The sequence below is a fragment of the Nesoenas mayeri genome, assembly GCF_963082525.1.
Source record: "Nesoenas mayeri genome assembly, chromosome: 4".
In the NCBI taxonomy this organism is placed as follows: Eukaryota; Metazoa; Chordata; class Aves; order Columbiformes; family Columbidae; genus Nesoenas; species Nesoenas mayeri.
In genome coordinates this window covers 65,194,765-65,210,690 of record NC_137540.1, presented here as the reverse complement: position 1 = coordinate 65,210,690, position 15,926 = coordinate 65,194,765, and the positions used below count along the sequence as shown (strand labels likewise).

The 15,926-nt window shown below is 41.4% G+C and overlaps 1 protein-coding gene across 4 annotated transcripts in view; it reads right to left on the bottom strand.

Moving 5' to 3' along the window:
* Positions 1 to 15,127, bottom strand: part of KIAA0232 — a 70,213-nt gene extending 55,086 nt beyond the window's left edge. For all 4 annotated transcript variants that reach the window (XR_013922045.1, XM_080343166.1, XM_080343168.1 and 1 more), the window contains exon 1: positions 14,779 to 15,127. The gene's annotated coding sequence lies outside the window, so the exon portion shown is untranslated. The remainder of the gene's footprint in view (positions 1 to 14,778) is intronic.
* Positions 15,128 to 15,926: the final 799 nt, after the last annotated feature.

The window sequence follows — 15,926 nt, the reverse complement described above, 5'->3', positions numbered from 1 at the left end:
TATAGAAACTGTAAATCTGAACAAAATTCTGAAATAACTTTGACAGTTCTAATTTTACAACTGTCTCAAGTACTTTGTTTTACAGAAACTCTTAAACATATTTCCATTATGTTTTAGAATTAATAAATTTTCATGCAAACCAAGTATTTTCCCATCCCAGTACTAAAGAGAAGCTTTCCATATCAAATTAATACAAGTCATTCAAAGAGCCAACATTTCTGCTAATAGATTTTAGATATAACATTTTCTGACAAATAAGTTATCTTCCCTCTTTAATATTTTTCACACTGTCTGGTTAAAAATAACTTTCTCCATCCTACCAATGACCACAGCTAATGTGAACAGGGAGACGACAATATAGTCTAAGTAATTAGTGCAAGGCTAGTTATTTTAACTATCAAGTTGGAAAGAATTCCCCATTTCCAGCTACAGAATGTGATGGAGGGAGATGTTGTATAATAAGAATTACCAAATAAAAAATTACACATCTCTATAACAGTTTTTGAAAACTACTGATTACTTACAAATCCTAAAGTCAAAAATATATTATGAAATTATTTCAAAAGAATTTCTACTTACTCCACTTCCTAGATGAATATTTCCTCTTAAGTCATCTTCAGTTTTTGTAATAATAATCAACAACCTTAGCAAGGTCACTGTTAGATAAGCTGTCACCAGCTCAACAACTATGGGCACTAGAGTCAACTTATGAGGTGTCTTGTAAAGGAATGAGAATACAATATTGTGTAAACACTTGGATTTTAAAATTTACATCATCTTGGAATAGATACTCTTTTTCAAAATTCTACTCACTCAGTGTGATAGTCACTAAACATTCTTTCGACCTAAAAAGACAGCAGAAGACAATAACTGAGTTTTAGCATCCTGAAATCTAGTTATGAAAAGCAACACCTTTAAATAATCTGTAGCAAGGGACAGGAAGGAGGATCAATGTTACAGAAACTGAAGCTGGAACACTCCAGGTCCATTCCCTAGAACAGAGTTGTTCTTGCACGGTCAATAACCTTTTTTGACAACTAAATAATCTTAGTCTACCCCTTAAGTGAAATAGCATATAGGTATTGTCATAACAAAAGCATAAAATAATAATAAAAAAAATTAAAATTGTCATGGTACCACAATAATGAGAGCCACACAAACACCTTCTTCTGACAGTTGTATCTATAGGAATATAGCATGATAACGTAAAATTACACTAAGGTTATCAAAGAGTGCAGTAAAAGAAAGGTGTAATGAAATCATTCTTCAATGAAGCTTGATACAAGCCCACCAAGAACATGCTGGCATATGTAACTGCCCTTATCAGACTATCAGCAGGAGGAGTTGATTGGCTAAAAGCGCATGCCAGGCAAGACATGCCCATGTCTTCAGCAGCTTTTTTTCCTCTATAATTCCCTTACATACAAAAAACAAAACAAAATAAAACAAAAAACCACAACAACAAACAAAAAAACAGGTTATTTTAAGGGGCTTAAAAGGCCTTTTTTTCCAATTGTTTCTAATCTCAGAAAACAGTGACGAAAGTCATATCACAAACCCAATGAATGAATCTAAAGTAACCTAAATATATTTTAACAGCACCAAGAGGTCTCTGAAAATTACATATCCACATAGCAAGGTTCTGGTCAAACATTTTTTGTCAATGAAAAAAATATGTAGACATAATGCTTTAACAAGCTTTCTTAAAGAAATACCTACCATCAACTCTTACAGTAACAAAAATTTTGGAATTGGATAGTAAAAAATGTACACCTTATTATTGACCTTTCAGGTAAACTAAAGGTCCATAGACTATTTCTTGGAGATCATGAAAAGGTAACTTAAAAAGGAAGCCAATTGTCTGCAGGCTCAAATTCACTACACTGGACTCTACACTCTCCGTGGAAAAAGAAAAATTACAGAAGCTACACACTGAGGAAAGTTGAAAACTCACGTTTATTTATATAATCTGCAAAAAAAGTCTCAAGCTTCGAAGTTACTTTTTACACATTTTTGACACATCTACTACAGATAAGTGATCTCTTAGGTAAAGCCACAGGTGTCACCTTTTTCCTTCCACTCCCAAAAGGGGTAGCACCTGTGTTTCCAGTGCTTCATTCTGGCCCCGTTATATGTTAACAATCAGACCAAACGCGTTCTCACACAATAGTTAAGTCATAAATGCTGTTTTACAGTTTCCTCTATTATTCTGTGAAATATGCCAGTACATTACATAGTTTACAATCAACAGCCCTCATTGTCAAAAGTGTTTTTTCCCCGCTATGGTTTTTGACAATTTAAAACAATTCTCCAATGCACAGAGGAAAATAAAATAGTATAGAGTTCCTTTTTCTTTTTTTTAATGTGGATTTAAGTGTCCATATTTTCTAACCAAGACACATTTTTTTAGTAGCATTTTTTCCTGGAATGGTTAAACAATCATTCTCCCTGACAACTACACATTGCAAAAATGCAAATCCTAATTAGTATAAATCAAAGTGAAAATTTTAGCAAGTTTGGTCAATAAGATACTAAAATCACATATTCACTTCAATAAATTTCAGTCCCCTCCAGAAGACTGATTATCAGAAGTACAGTCATATCATACAATGGTAACAGAAGTCCAAAATTGTTCTTACATATTACAGAGGACTCAGCAACTTCACCATAATTTATTTTGTTACTTTCAGTGAAAAATCCATATAAACCCTTAACATACAAACCAAACAGCCACATGCTGGAAAGGCACTGTCAAAGGCCAGAAAAAAAGCCTATTTAAAATCTACTAAACAATAGAATTTGTGACCTTAATAAATTTCACATGGCATTTAAAAGACATGTGAATTAGGAAGTAAAAGTTGTTGTTATTTTTTAATCACATTCCTCGATAGTCTACAAAATTTGGCTGCATGGCCTTCAGAGCAAGGACAGCTTTTTTATGCACTGGTGATGTTTGGTGCTTTTGTACAATAAACAGCAAAGTAGGGACTTGATTCATGACTGTCACTGAAACACTGTAATAAACCAAAAAACCTGATAATGCCTGTGTTATAAACAAGCTCTCCCTCCATCCCAGTTCAGACTATTTCTGCCACAAAGCTTCAGAAGCATTGTCATGTCATGAGAAACACCTGGCTGGAATCAAAGCAAGGAACACTTAAAGTGTTTCCTTTTTTACGAAGTATTATGAGCAAGTGCAAGAGTGGTACAGTCTCATTTGTAATGGATATATGTTTGACAGTTGACTGAAGTCTAACGAGGATGGGCTTATGCTGTGCTTATAGTGTAACTCAGTCAAGTCAGAGAACCCACACAGGGGACAGAAAGCAGCCTGTGTGTTACCACGGGATTTTTTTTTCTTGTAAATCTGCAAGCTTATTTTCATAACACTTATCCAAATTAAAATCTGAAGCCGTTAATCCCGTATAAAAGCTTAATGGAATTATTCAAAGGATTCAAGAGCTACCATGTAAGCCTCATTTACTTGGGTTAGCACAGAACAGAGATATGACCAAGATGACACCAGGAGAGTCACTAGCAGAGTTCTGTAGGATTCTGCACTGGGACCTGCATTGCTTAACAAACTTATAGCGACCTGAAAGAGTGACCTGGTGAGTGATACAGTTAACCAGCTACTTAACAAAAGCAAGCTATGCGGGATAGCAAATGCAAGATAACTAGAAAAATGCAGAAGGACCTTATGAAACTGGACTGGGCAGTAAAAAGGCAAACAAAATTAAGCATAGATAAACTTGAAATGAAAAAGAGGAGGAATAATATCCTCATGCTGTTAATACATAAAACAATGGGTTGTGAGCTGACCATAAACCCCAGGATCTGTTTCCTAAGTAGTATGTTTATTTCATATAACTATAAGCTCAAACCCAGCAGTAGCCAGAAGAGTAAATCACAAAACAAAACAGAAGTCATATTTGTGTAACCAAATCAGTGTTTTGCACACATATTATACATAACATGCAACCCCGGTCCTGTAATATCAAAGACGACATGGCCCTCCATAGATAGAGATTGACTGCTCAATGTATTTTTTTAATAGAAAGTAACAATGAGTTAGTAAGAACTATGTACAAAACTTCACCCAACAGGTGTTGGGAATCCCTTGCCAAAAGATACTGAGGACTCAAAAGAAAAAATTTAGATGGGCTTCAAAGGAAATTGAACAAGGGAGATTAGTTGCGAGTTCCCAACTAGACAAACCCCATCAGGCTCAGGAAATGTCCTAGACTGAAAACAGTGTGAGTCTAAGGGAGTTTTCAGGAGAGGTATCACATCTACTTTCCCTGCTCTTTCTCATCCCTAACAGGCTCACTTATAGATGCTGTTGCAGACAAGTACTGGATTTGACAAAGCCTTTGTCTGAACCAGTACAGCTGTTCTTATAAAACATTCATGTTCACCATATTATACTTCAAAAAAAGTAGCTGGAGCAGTTCAATTAGCTGTTCCATTCACAGGGCTGCACATTATTAACATATATGTAGTCTTCTACAAGATGTCAAAGTATCAGTCGTGCCAGAGAGCAAAAACTGAGCTACGGGAAACAGCTGTCACTGGACTGCAGAATTAGCAGGTGAGGCACCTGCAATAGGGGTTCAGCTACATTTTCAAGACCCCAAATTCTTGGTAATCTGAATATTCTCCACTTTCTCAAAACAAGTACATAATATAAGCTGGAAAATGTACAATTTGTAAGCGGGGGGGTGGGGGGACGACAAAAAAACAAACCAAACAAACAAGATGGAAAGAGGAAAAAGCATGACCTAGCAGTAAAACCTACAAACACTGTGAAAAACAGTCACAGCACACTATGCCCACCATGTACCAAAACTTCATTACTTTAGAAAATTGTAAGATGGTCTGAAAGTCTTTTGAAAGGGTTCCTATTACATACAACAGACTTGTAAGGAGCATCTCTACGTAGTGAAGACTGAGGAAGTGGTTCTCCACTACATGTAATACGACTTAAAAATTTAATTAATAAACCCTAATAGTTGACAAGTTTTGCAATCACGGTTCAATAGGTGTCTTGATAATTTAGGCAGGAAATTTTATCTTCCAGAGGGAAGTATTGTTATTTCATAGCAACACACAGGAAACTGTTTCAAGAGGTCAAGACTCAAAATTAAAGATGCATTTTAAAAAGAAGTCCAAACCAGGCACTGCACTATGCAGCACATAGCTACTGCTTCCATTTCAATAAACACAGGTGAGCCCCGAGCATTTCTGACAAAATAAAACATGACAAATTAAGTAATTTCTAGTACCACAGTTTATTGTGCAGTTGTACCACATAAGTGTAAGTACCATGTATCTGCAGCTTGTGCCCTCCCCCCACAACCCAAGGCATTATGTCTCTAAAAATTTCAGTATTCATTTTAAGAAAGGCTTACCACTGTTAAAAACACCTTCAAACAGATTTAATATACTGAAATGTATTTATAGACCGTCTGAATCTAAAGGAATAAAATACTGCTTCACAAACTTCAAATGCCTAGCTGTCATTAACAATGGCAATATCTACACTATTTTAGTAAGGATTTGTCCAAACAATGTTATCCAGCTACCAATATAGTCCTAATAATTCCATTCAATTCTTTAAAAACTATGAACAAACTGCCACAAGAAAATTTTTTCCAGTTTAGTTTGTTACTGTCCAGACTGGACTTTGAACTAAATTTCAAGCTTGCTTAAAACTGATGTTTGAACTAAATTTTACTCCTTTGTTTAAATAAGACTACTTTTTAAAATTGTATCTGAAAGAAAGAAAAAAGTACAAATATTGCATAACCTAGAAATATTATAATTTTTACAAGTTAAAAAATATAAATTGGTATCTAATGACACGGAATTAAAGTAAACATTTTTCACATTAAAAATGAACTTAAAACAATGCTGCATATGACTGAGAATATTTGAAGTAATTACTACTATTGCCAGCACAAGTACCAGCTTGTAAAAATCAGAAGTGCTGTTTTTTAAACCAGCATTAACTAACTTCCAAGAGAACACCAGCAGCAGCATCTTGACAGAGAACGCTGTGTGGCTGACTCAAAGACCAGTCAGTGTACCACAAACTGCCCCACAACCACATGCTGCCACCAAGAGGATGTTCTGCTGTTTCCCCCGTGGTCCCTTTCTGGCCTTCTCCACCTTTTGTCCTTGTATTTAACTCATCCACTGCGTAGTTGCAGGGACAAACTGGATCAGTTTCTTCTAAATAGAAAGAAATAGTTTTTGGTGGGCCAGTCTTCAAAAAATACAAATAAGCAATTAAGTCTTCCCATCGCCAGCAAATTTCTACATCTGGCATAAGAGAGGAAGCAGGGCCGCCCCCTTCAGCAGCAGCCCACTGTTGGATCCACTGAAGTATAACAGGAAAACATCAGGAAGGCAGAGTTCAGAAACTACATTTTAGCCAATTCAGATGCAGGTTTTTCAGACCACTACTACTCTTTGGAGCATGAAGCATGGAAGCCAATCCAGGTACTTCAATAGATATGAGATGTACTTCCAATATTTTTATAGAGATTCCTTACAGACCCATGCAATTGTATCCTGTACTTATATCATTCAGCAGATTCAGCCTCAAAACAAACAGAATCCCACAGCAGCCTGGTAATAAAGAAATTTCTGCTTGCTTCTAAGTTTGTTAAGAGAGAGGCAGGTGCTGTAACCAGCCTAGAATACATACTATGGATTACCAAAGTTTGAAGAACGCAAGAGAAAATGTAAGTGCAAATGCAGAGGGTGGCAAGTGTTCACCTCAAGAACATAGACGCTGCCTCAGTTCATACTCAGTATTCTCCAACCATCAGTGTAATTTCAGTACCACTGACATCAGGTCTCAGACTGTTCTGTTACCTTTCTTTTTACCACTGAAGTCACTGGTATAATTTCAATTTTTCAATTTAAAATTGCAGATCTTATCAGCATACCAGAGCAAAGCCAGTGACAAGTATCTCGCTCTCTCCTATTCACCTCAATTCCATCACACATCGGGACTGCCTGGTTGGACTGCCACAGGGCCTGGGAGGTCCTGGGGAGAAATACCTGTCTAGCTGTAACTTCAAGGAGGAGACAGTCTTTTTTGTTCAGTCCCATGCAAATCTTCACAGGGACACGATTTACGAAACACTGCAGCTTTTACTATGTACACAAGCAACAGACCATCACTGATGACCATCATCATACTTCACTAACTGCTTCTTGGATTTAAGGAAACATAAATGGTGTTAATAAAAAACAATCCCCCAAAATAACTAAGATCAAAAAGGATGCACACATTTTAAGATCACTGAGACATTTATCTTCAGGACTTTCAGCATGTAAAATCTGAAAGCTTTCTACTTCTTGTGTCTCACTATATTTACTGGCCTTCCCATCAACTAGAATATATGTGGGGCTTAACAACACAACTGAGGATGTAGTCAAGTAATGGAAAGATCTGACACATGCTCTTGACTATTTTGATCACTCTGCTTCCTACTTTCCTGATGTCTTCAACTTCTAGAGCAGTTCAAACTGTTACTAATAGTTATTGCCTGTGTTTGAACTCCCTTCCCAAGTGGGACAGTAACGGCTTGGAGGCCTGAGCACCACGCTAGTGTGCATCCATTAAACCAGACCTGCCTCCAGTTTCCTACCATCTGGGTGCCCAGACAGAGCCCCAGTGTGCCCGAGAGCTGTTGCCAGCTGCCTCCCGGGCACAGGCAGCCACCAGAAGGAATTGCCCCCCAGCCACCAGTGGGGCTACCCGACAAAATATTCAGTGCTCTTCCTGCCATCTGAAGCACTAGTGCAGCACCAAGCAGCCCAAGGGCCGCTCTTTCAGTGCAACCACATAGGATTAATTTCAATTAATATACAATTTATTCTAAGGCATACACTGCATCTTTCAGTTGGGGAGGGAAAAGGAGAATGAATTATGAATTTCAATGATCCAATTACCCCTGCTCATTTAAAAGCTATGGTATTTCGCCAGCTGTTTATAATTCCAAAGTTAAAAATCCAGCTGTATGTAAACATTTAACTAGTTAATGACCACACTACACATTTTGCTTTATTAGCTTATTTAATTTGTGTGAAGTTAATTACCACACTTTGAAAAGCTTAAAATAGCCTCATGAAGGGTTTAAAAACTAATAACTATTGCCTAACTATACAGTCTTTTCAACAGTCCTTTTCATTAAAAAGATGTTATCATAAATTAAGTTGGAAATCACATATAGACCATGTTTTCTATAATAACTGTGTAAAAGTGTACAACGTGTCAGCCACGTTCAGTAATTGCAGATTGTTATGACCAGCTGAATTTTCAAACTCTATGACTTAACTAGTGGAGAAGATACCAACTTTGCAGCAATGAAAATATGGCAGATCTACAAAGGAAATTATTTCAAATGCTTTACTCCTGCACTTCTACTACCTCTAGTTTTAATCCAGCATGTTAGTAAATTAAATTCTATATATTTCTGAAATTGAAATCAGAGGTAGAAGACTCTGCAATTTTGAACAGAGTAACAATTTGCATGAAAGAATCTGTATTTTGGCATTTGAGAGCATTTGCATAGGCATTTTTTTGTTCAGTTTATGTTGTAAGACTGTCAGGGAAACAACTTTTTCTTCTTTTTCTATAAAAACAGTGATGATATTTGTTGTCATATCTTGTGTGCATTTTTATGTTAAAGTATGTTGCTTAAAATGGTATTGCTTTCTTTAAAAAAAGATTAGTTTAGACACCAAACAGGTAGAACAGGTTAATACTGCTCTTAAAAGTAATAAATTTGCTGTTTGCTACTTCAGATGACAGCTGGAAATCTTATTTTATTAAAAATACGAAATATTTAACTATCACCGCCAGAAAACCTCTTACAAAACCAGCAGGTCGGCATTACATTACTTCTCTTCAAGGAAATTACTGTACTGCTAACCAAGGCATTTCTTTCACAACTCAAGAACAAAGTTACTAAAAACTAGAACTCTGAGGTTTCTCTCAAGCTGATAAGATACCCTGTTCAGAGAAGCTGGTGAAAAAAATCATCTACATAAATATGAAAATTAAACTAAATCTGGACTTACAGAAACACTTGAGAACTCGTGTCACCTCACACAATCCAATACGACTTCCAGCAAACTAGCTATAAAGAGTTAAAAAAAAGAAATCCTACAGGTAGTTTAGTTTCACTGTTAAGTGCAACAGTCAAATAAGCAGAAGAGTGAACTTCTACCCGAGAACACAGAACCAGGAGAATAGGAAGTCACTCAACAGCAACCTTCAGCTAATTAGTAACAGTCATGAGCTCAAAATCTTCCGCCAGCAGAATTTAAATATCATGAAACAGTAAGTTTTTCCTAAAGTTTTGTAAGTAAACTTATCAATCAGAGAAATCACTGGAAGTTGGCTGTTTCTTTCAAGACACTCCAGTGTCCTAAATTAAATGCAGTGTTTTAATGTTGCACTCCCAGTCAGCCGCAGAGTCTTCAAACTTGCTTCACGTTTGTAATAACAGATTACAATGTCACAAGGACTTAGTGAGAATTAATTACCTGCCCAATGCAGAAAAATGCATTACCGATTTCTTCATTAGTGATGCTTCAAGCAACCTTTTTCCTTTAGGCTAATAGAACACTTTATTTTCTTAAAAAGCACATATGACACATGCTAAATAACCAAATAATTTCCTTAATCACTCTATGTGTGTTTTAGCAGTTTCCCACTTCGCTGTTGAAGACTGTCTTAATCTTAGTCCTGACTAAACTAATACTACCTGGAATAAACTTGCAGACTATACCTTGCAATTCAGCTCTGCTGTTCTGATGTTAAAACTACAGTCTTGTGAAAATGGGCTTTATTTTTTCTGACCTTCAGCTACCTATAGTCTCTTAAGCTCTTATATCTCTCTCTGTACTTTCTTCCACAGTCTATATATGCAAAACCTCTTCTGCAATGCAACTATGGCTCCCTTCGGAATTCTTCTAGTTCATCTAGCCAAACCATAAAAACAACAAAAACCCCACACTCACACCATTTAATAACATGTAAAAGGTGTGACAGCTCCTCCTTTCCATACAGCATGTTAAACACAGGCACATTATGATGAAACAATTTGCTTTAATTCACTCAGTGGCAGAGCTGACAGAAAACTGCAGGTCTCTTCAACCCTAGTCCAGAGTTCTATCCAGCAGACCTTGTTCCTTATATAAATTAAATAGTAACCATGGGAAGATTTTTAAAAGTTACAAAGAAGATCACAATACTCTTTAGATGTGAATACATGAATTGTAACAGGGATGACAAGTTTTTTGCACAGAGTATAAATTTTCGCACGCAATACTTTCTTGAACAAGTCCTAGAAAGTTACAGAGAAAAGTAAAATTAGCATGGCCCACATATTTGAAACTTTCTCCTCAATACAGTAAAAAAGATAAACATTCCCCAAATTATATTAAAAATTAAAATTGTTATAGCAAGCTTGAGCACAGACTATGCACAAACTTTACAGGATATAATTTCTTTATTACATATAATATCACAAGGGTGAAACATTAATTTAAATCCTTTGTAATTGAAATTTCCACATTAGTGCCTTAGAAATAAATCTCTTGGAAAGACAGATACCAAAACAGACATACAGAAGCTAAGTTATGAACAGAATCTAGATGGTGCAGAAATAATCCATGAATAGTTTTATGCAGGTAAATCCAAACACTTGCATGTGAAATTATAAAGGAAATAGCAAATTAAAAAATATAAAGCTAGTGAAATAACTTCTAGTAAGAAGTCTGTGAAAGAATAATTGTTGTACTGAATGTTCAAACTACTCAACCTTTCCTGCCACCCCCCAACCACCGCCATGGCTGAATAAAATACACATTCAATCCTCCAGCATTCATTATAAACATACCAAAGCAACTTTCAGGAAAGTAGAACAAGATGCTTTTTAGTAAAAATATTATAGCTAGCTCATCTAGATCTTTTTCTACTAAAACACGCTGGCAGTCCTGGTATTTAGCTAGAAAAAGTTGGTAAATTATTTCACAATTCTGAAAATACATACATTTCCCTCCTATCAGCCAATTTTATTTTTGTCTGTATATTGAAATGCAACTGAACATTCAAACATTCATTTGAACATTTTTATTTTGTATCAAGAAATTGACTTTACTCAGAAAAAATTCTTGGGGCGGGGTTGGGAGGGACAGACACAACTTGTTTCTATGATCACATTTACAAATTACCTAACCAGCCTGTCACTGTTCTTGGACTAAATTGAAGGATTCCAATCTCTGTTCCACAACACAGAAGAACCTATTCCAATAAACAGAGCATATTAAATAGCTTCTAGAAGATCATTTGTATTCCAAGCTCCACTAGCAGTGCAGACAACTAGAATCGTTCCCTGTTACCTCTCTTAGCCTGCAGGAATTCTAAGCCTTGCTGTCTTCCTTACATTCTGCTTTACCAGATATTGTCAGGCACTGTTACTCATCTTATTAGAGTAATAAGTTATTATTTTTAGTTAGTTGCTATCAGTTGTTATTACCATTATACAATTTTTGTGGCTTCACATTACGGGTCCATCAGATACGTATGATACCTATGCTATGAATGCATGTCTTAAGAAGGAAGACAAGGAAAACAAGCTGCAATTGACTATAAAGGAATAAGGGTCTTTTATTCTCAAAAACTACAGAAAACTCCAGATTTTTTTTAAAAAATATAAAATCTCAAATTTCTTATTTTGAACACATTAACATTTAGATGGTTTTAAAAGAAATATTTCACACATACTGCTTCCAACATCCATCATTACGACTTTTGTATGCTTCTTAGGCAAAGCTTAAACAAGGAAACTAATAGATTTTGCTAGGATTCCAGCTAAGTAGGTAGAAAGTCTATTCTGATTCTACAGCACCTTGGCTAAAAAAAACAATAAAATTCCACAGAAAACTCACCCATACTAAGCATACAACCAACCTCTTGGCTTCCTTCATTCCTCCTATTCATCTAGAAACAAGATGCTCAAGAAAGACAAATAACGAAGTTATGAGCATCTAGATGTTCCCCTGTCCCTATTCCTGCTAGAATGCACAGCAAACAAGCAAAAGAAAATGCTGACATCATTTTACTCCTATGGAATTTCTCTTACTTCGAAAAATAACGAATAGCAGTAACAACAAATGCAGTGGGGAATGCAGGCTATGATATCCACATATTAAGCTAGCAAGAGAAGTTCAAGGCCTCTATTTTTTTCTCTTGAGTCACATATAAATCTATCTGTTCCTTCCTTTCCTTTTGATTCCCTTGCCGATGAGCAGAAAAGCTAGAGGGTCACGTATCCAATCTCAATTTGCAGAATCTGTGGTCTCAAGAAATCGTTACCCCCATGGTGCACAAAATAAATGAACTGATCAAGTTCTGTGACTGTACATGTGGGAATATCTGCTAGGTAGAATATGATGGGGTTATAAACTGCTGATGCTTTCAGTGGAGTGTACAAATCAGGATTTCTCCTGTAATTCTTAGACTTTGAAAATGAAGATTATATATAGTGTGCTACTCATTTTATTCAAGTTACCTACATCCCTTCTTATATCTCAATGTTCAAAATAGAAGGTTTTGATACCTATATGATATGCTTTATTGATTGGGAAGGGTTATAAAGTACCATTTTAGTATATCCATACTGACAAGAAACAGCAGATGGAGGATTAGTACAAAATAAAATCTGTATAGTTACATGTCAAGTAACAATCAAGTTCCATGTCATTTACTTTTATAAAGCATATTTTTGTCTTAAACAATAAAGAAAACTGTCAATTTCAGACTCCCATGGATTGTGAGAAGCCTGCAATACTTGGGGTTTAGGCACTGCAGTGAAGTAGTTTGTTTTACACAATTATCTACTGAATCATCACGAGCTCGCTTTTGACAGCTAAGAAACTAAATTTGATCTGCAATTCTGACCTCATCCCAGGAACACAGAGGTAATATATGGTGTGCCACAGACGGGTAAAAGCCTAAACATTTAAAAGGATTTGCATAAGGAAAATCAACTACCCGTATCACAGTGTCCTCTGATCCCAGACCTATGAATTACAACACAAATTACTTATATATGGAAAACATCGGAAGATAGGAATGTCTTTTCTTTGAAAGGACAAGCAAATGGTACTGTTTTCACCCTTCAGATCAGTATCAGGTACTGCAATGAGTAATTAAAACAAAGACAAAACAGGGAAAAAAAAAATCCTGTTTGTTTGGGGTTTTTTCGCTTTTCCCAAAGTTTTGTAACACGACTTAATACACGCACACTTTTAATCGAGACGACACGCCGCGAATATGGAAATGAGTTTGCAGGAATGAAGCGCCAGTTCATGTCACTTCTGCATTCAGCTGTAACCTTCGCCAAACCTTGTCCCCCCCCACCCCGCCCACTGCCTGCGAGCGGCTGCGGCCCTGCCGGGCCCGCCCCGGCGGCGCGGAGCTCCGAGCGGCCATAGGACGCGGCTCCCATCAGTCTCCGATCAGCCCAGCTCCTCCTCCTCAACAGCAGCAGCCCTAGCCGTGCTATCCGCCTTTGCCTTCAATAGGCCCCTAAAGGACAATGCTCTCGGAACGAAAAAAAAATTACAAGGAGGGGACGGCGTCCCACCAGCTCGGCCCCGGGGGTGACCCTGTAACGCCGCAGCTGGGCCAGCGGTGGTTTCCCTCTACCCCAACCCGGGGCGTTTAGACCCGGCTCCTCCCAGCCGGTCAGCGGCCGCTGCCTGCGCTTTGTACAATTACGCGCAGGATGAAAGGTCACGGCGGGAGCCATCGCCGCGCACCGGCCGGGCCCGGCAGCAGCCCGGGGCCGGTGCGGAAAGCCCGGTCACTGCAACTCCACGGTCAGGCCGGGCAGGGAAGGGACCGCTCGGTTCAGGCTCCTGCTACCCGGACCCGAAGCGCCGCATCCTCCGGCTTCCCCGTCCGCTGCGCAGGGTGACATCGGCGCAGGCCGGCACCCACGGGGGGTGGGCGCTGGGTGCCGCCTTCCTCTCCCTCTTCCCGAGCGCGACCCCGGCTCTAAGGCAGGGAGCCCCCACTCCCGCTCGAAGCCGGCGCCTCCCCCCGGGCCCCCAGCGCAAGCCGCTCACCTGCCGCTGGGACCCCAGGGGCCAGGCTGGGATGCAAGAGCGCGGGGGGGCAGGGAGGGCTCCGCTCCCGGCAGGCGCTCGGACCGGGGCACCCCGGCCGGGCCCCCGGCCCCGCCCCCAGCGCTGCCTCTCCGCCGGCCCGCAGCCAGCCCCGCAGCCACCCCCCGCCCGGCCCCTCGCGCTCCTGTCACCCCCTCCCCGGCCCCTCTCCTCCCGCGGCCGCGCTTCCTCCCCTCTCCCCCCGGCCTCCCCGGCACGTTCCCGCCGCGCTGCGGCAGGCACAGCGGTAAGCGGGACGCGCCGTTCTCAAAAACCGTCCTCCCAGCGCCGGCCAGACCCAGCCCCGCAACTCCTCCTCTTCTAGGGCTCTTAGCGGAGAGGGGAGGGGAGAGCGGGCCGGCGCGGGCCTCCTCGGCGGGCCTCAAGCCGCCGGCCCGGCGTTCGCCGGGGGCCGAGCCTGCCCGTCCCTCAGTGCAGCGGCGGGAAGGAACGAGCGGGGGGAGGGCGCCCGCAGCCGCCTCCCGGCTCCGTCCTCCCGTTGCCACGGGGAGGGCGGCAGCCGCCCTCCCTCCAGCCCTGCCCCTCCCTCTGCTCCCCGGACCCGCGGCGGGTATTTACCTGCCGTGGCGGCGTAGAGCGGGGCCCTGGGGCCTCTGGCAGCCGGAGGAGGCGGCGGACCCCGTCCCGCTGCTGCCGTCCCCGAGTGAGGCGGGCGGGACGGAGCCGGGACCTGCCCTGGGAGGCGTTACGTAAACCGGCGGCGGCAGCGGCGGCTCCCAGCGCCACGGGGAGGGAGGGGGCCGGCCGCTCCGTCACCCGGCAACAGGACTCAGCGCCCCGGCGGACCGCGCCGCAGGCTCCTCCCCGTATCCTTCCGCCCAGAGGGCGGCCCGGATCCCGCCGCCCAGGCGAGCGGGCTGGGTTGTGGGCCCGCGCGGAGGTGACTGTGCAGCGCGGGCGCCGCTGAGCTCCCCGCCGCGCCGGCGGGGGGAGCCGGGCCTCTGCGTCCCCGTCTGGTAGCGCCGGGGCGCCAGGCAGCCGGCTCCATGGCGGGGCCGCCGCGCAGGAAGGGCGGGGGGGAGGAGGGGAAGTGTCCCTTTGCCCTGGTTGTACAGCCTCGGCCCGGCCCCGCCCGCCGCCGGAACGCCGCGCTGTCCGCCGGGCGCCTGAGGAGACGGGGGCGGGCGAGGCGTTTGAAAGTCACCGGCCGGCGCGGAGGGGGGAGCTGCGCCGGCGGTCGGGGCTCGGGCGGCCGTGAGGCGGGAGGCGGCCGTGAGGCGGGCGGCGGCTCCTGCCCCCGGGAGCGCTGGCTGCGCTGTAACGATGGAGAGGGAAACACCCAGGGCCGGGGCGGGAATGCGAAGGAGGAAATAGGGGATAATGACGGAGCGTGGCGGTGTTTGTAATGCGAGGTCGTTTTGAAATCCTTGGCGACTTTTGAGGGCAAGGTTAGCAAAGAAAAGTTTATTTCGCTGCTAGATGAGGGTCCGTCTGGAAATAAAGTTGTCTTTTAGAAGACTGATGCCGTTGAAAGTCGGTTTTAGTAGGTGAGCTCCTCAGGAGCCGGGGAAATTTCATTCCAATTGATTAAATGCCAGCTTAATCACAACTGTTTACACAACCGTAATGAAAGAGCAACATTTTTAGCATAGTAGATGGGTGAAAATGGGCCACGGTAAGACTGAAAATATGACAAAGACGACACACCAAAGTGCTAGTTAAGCTTCTTAATTGGGAAAATAATAATGCCCTTTTCAGGTGTACAC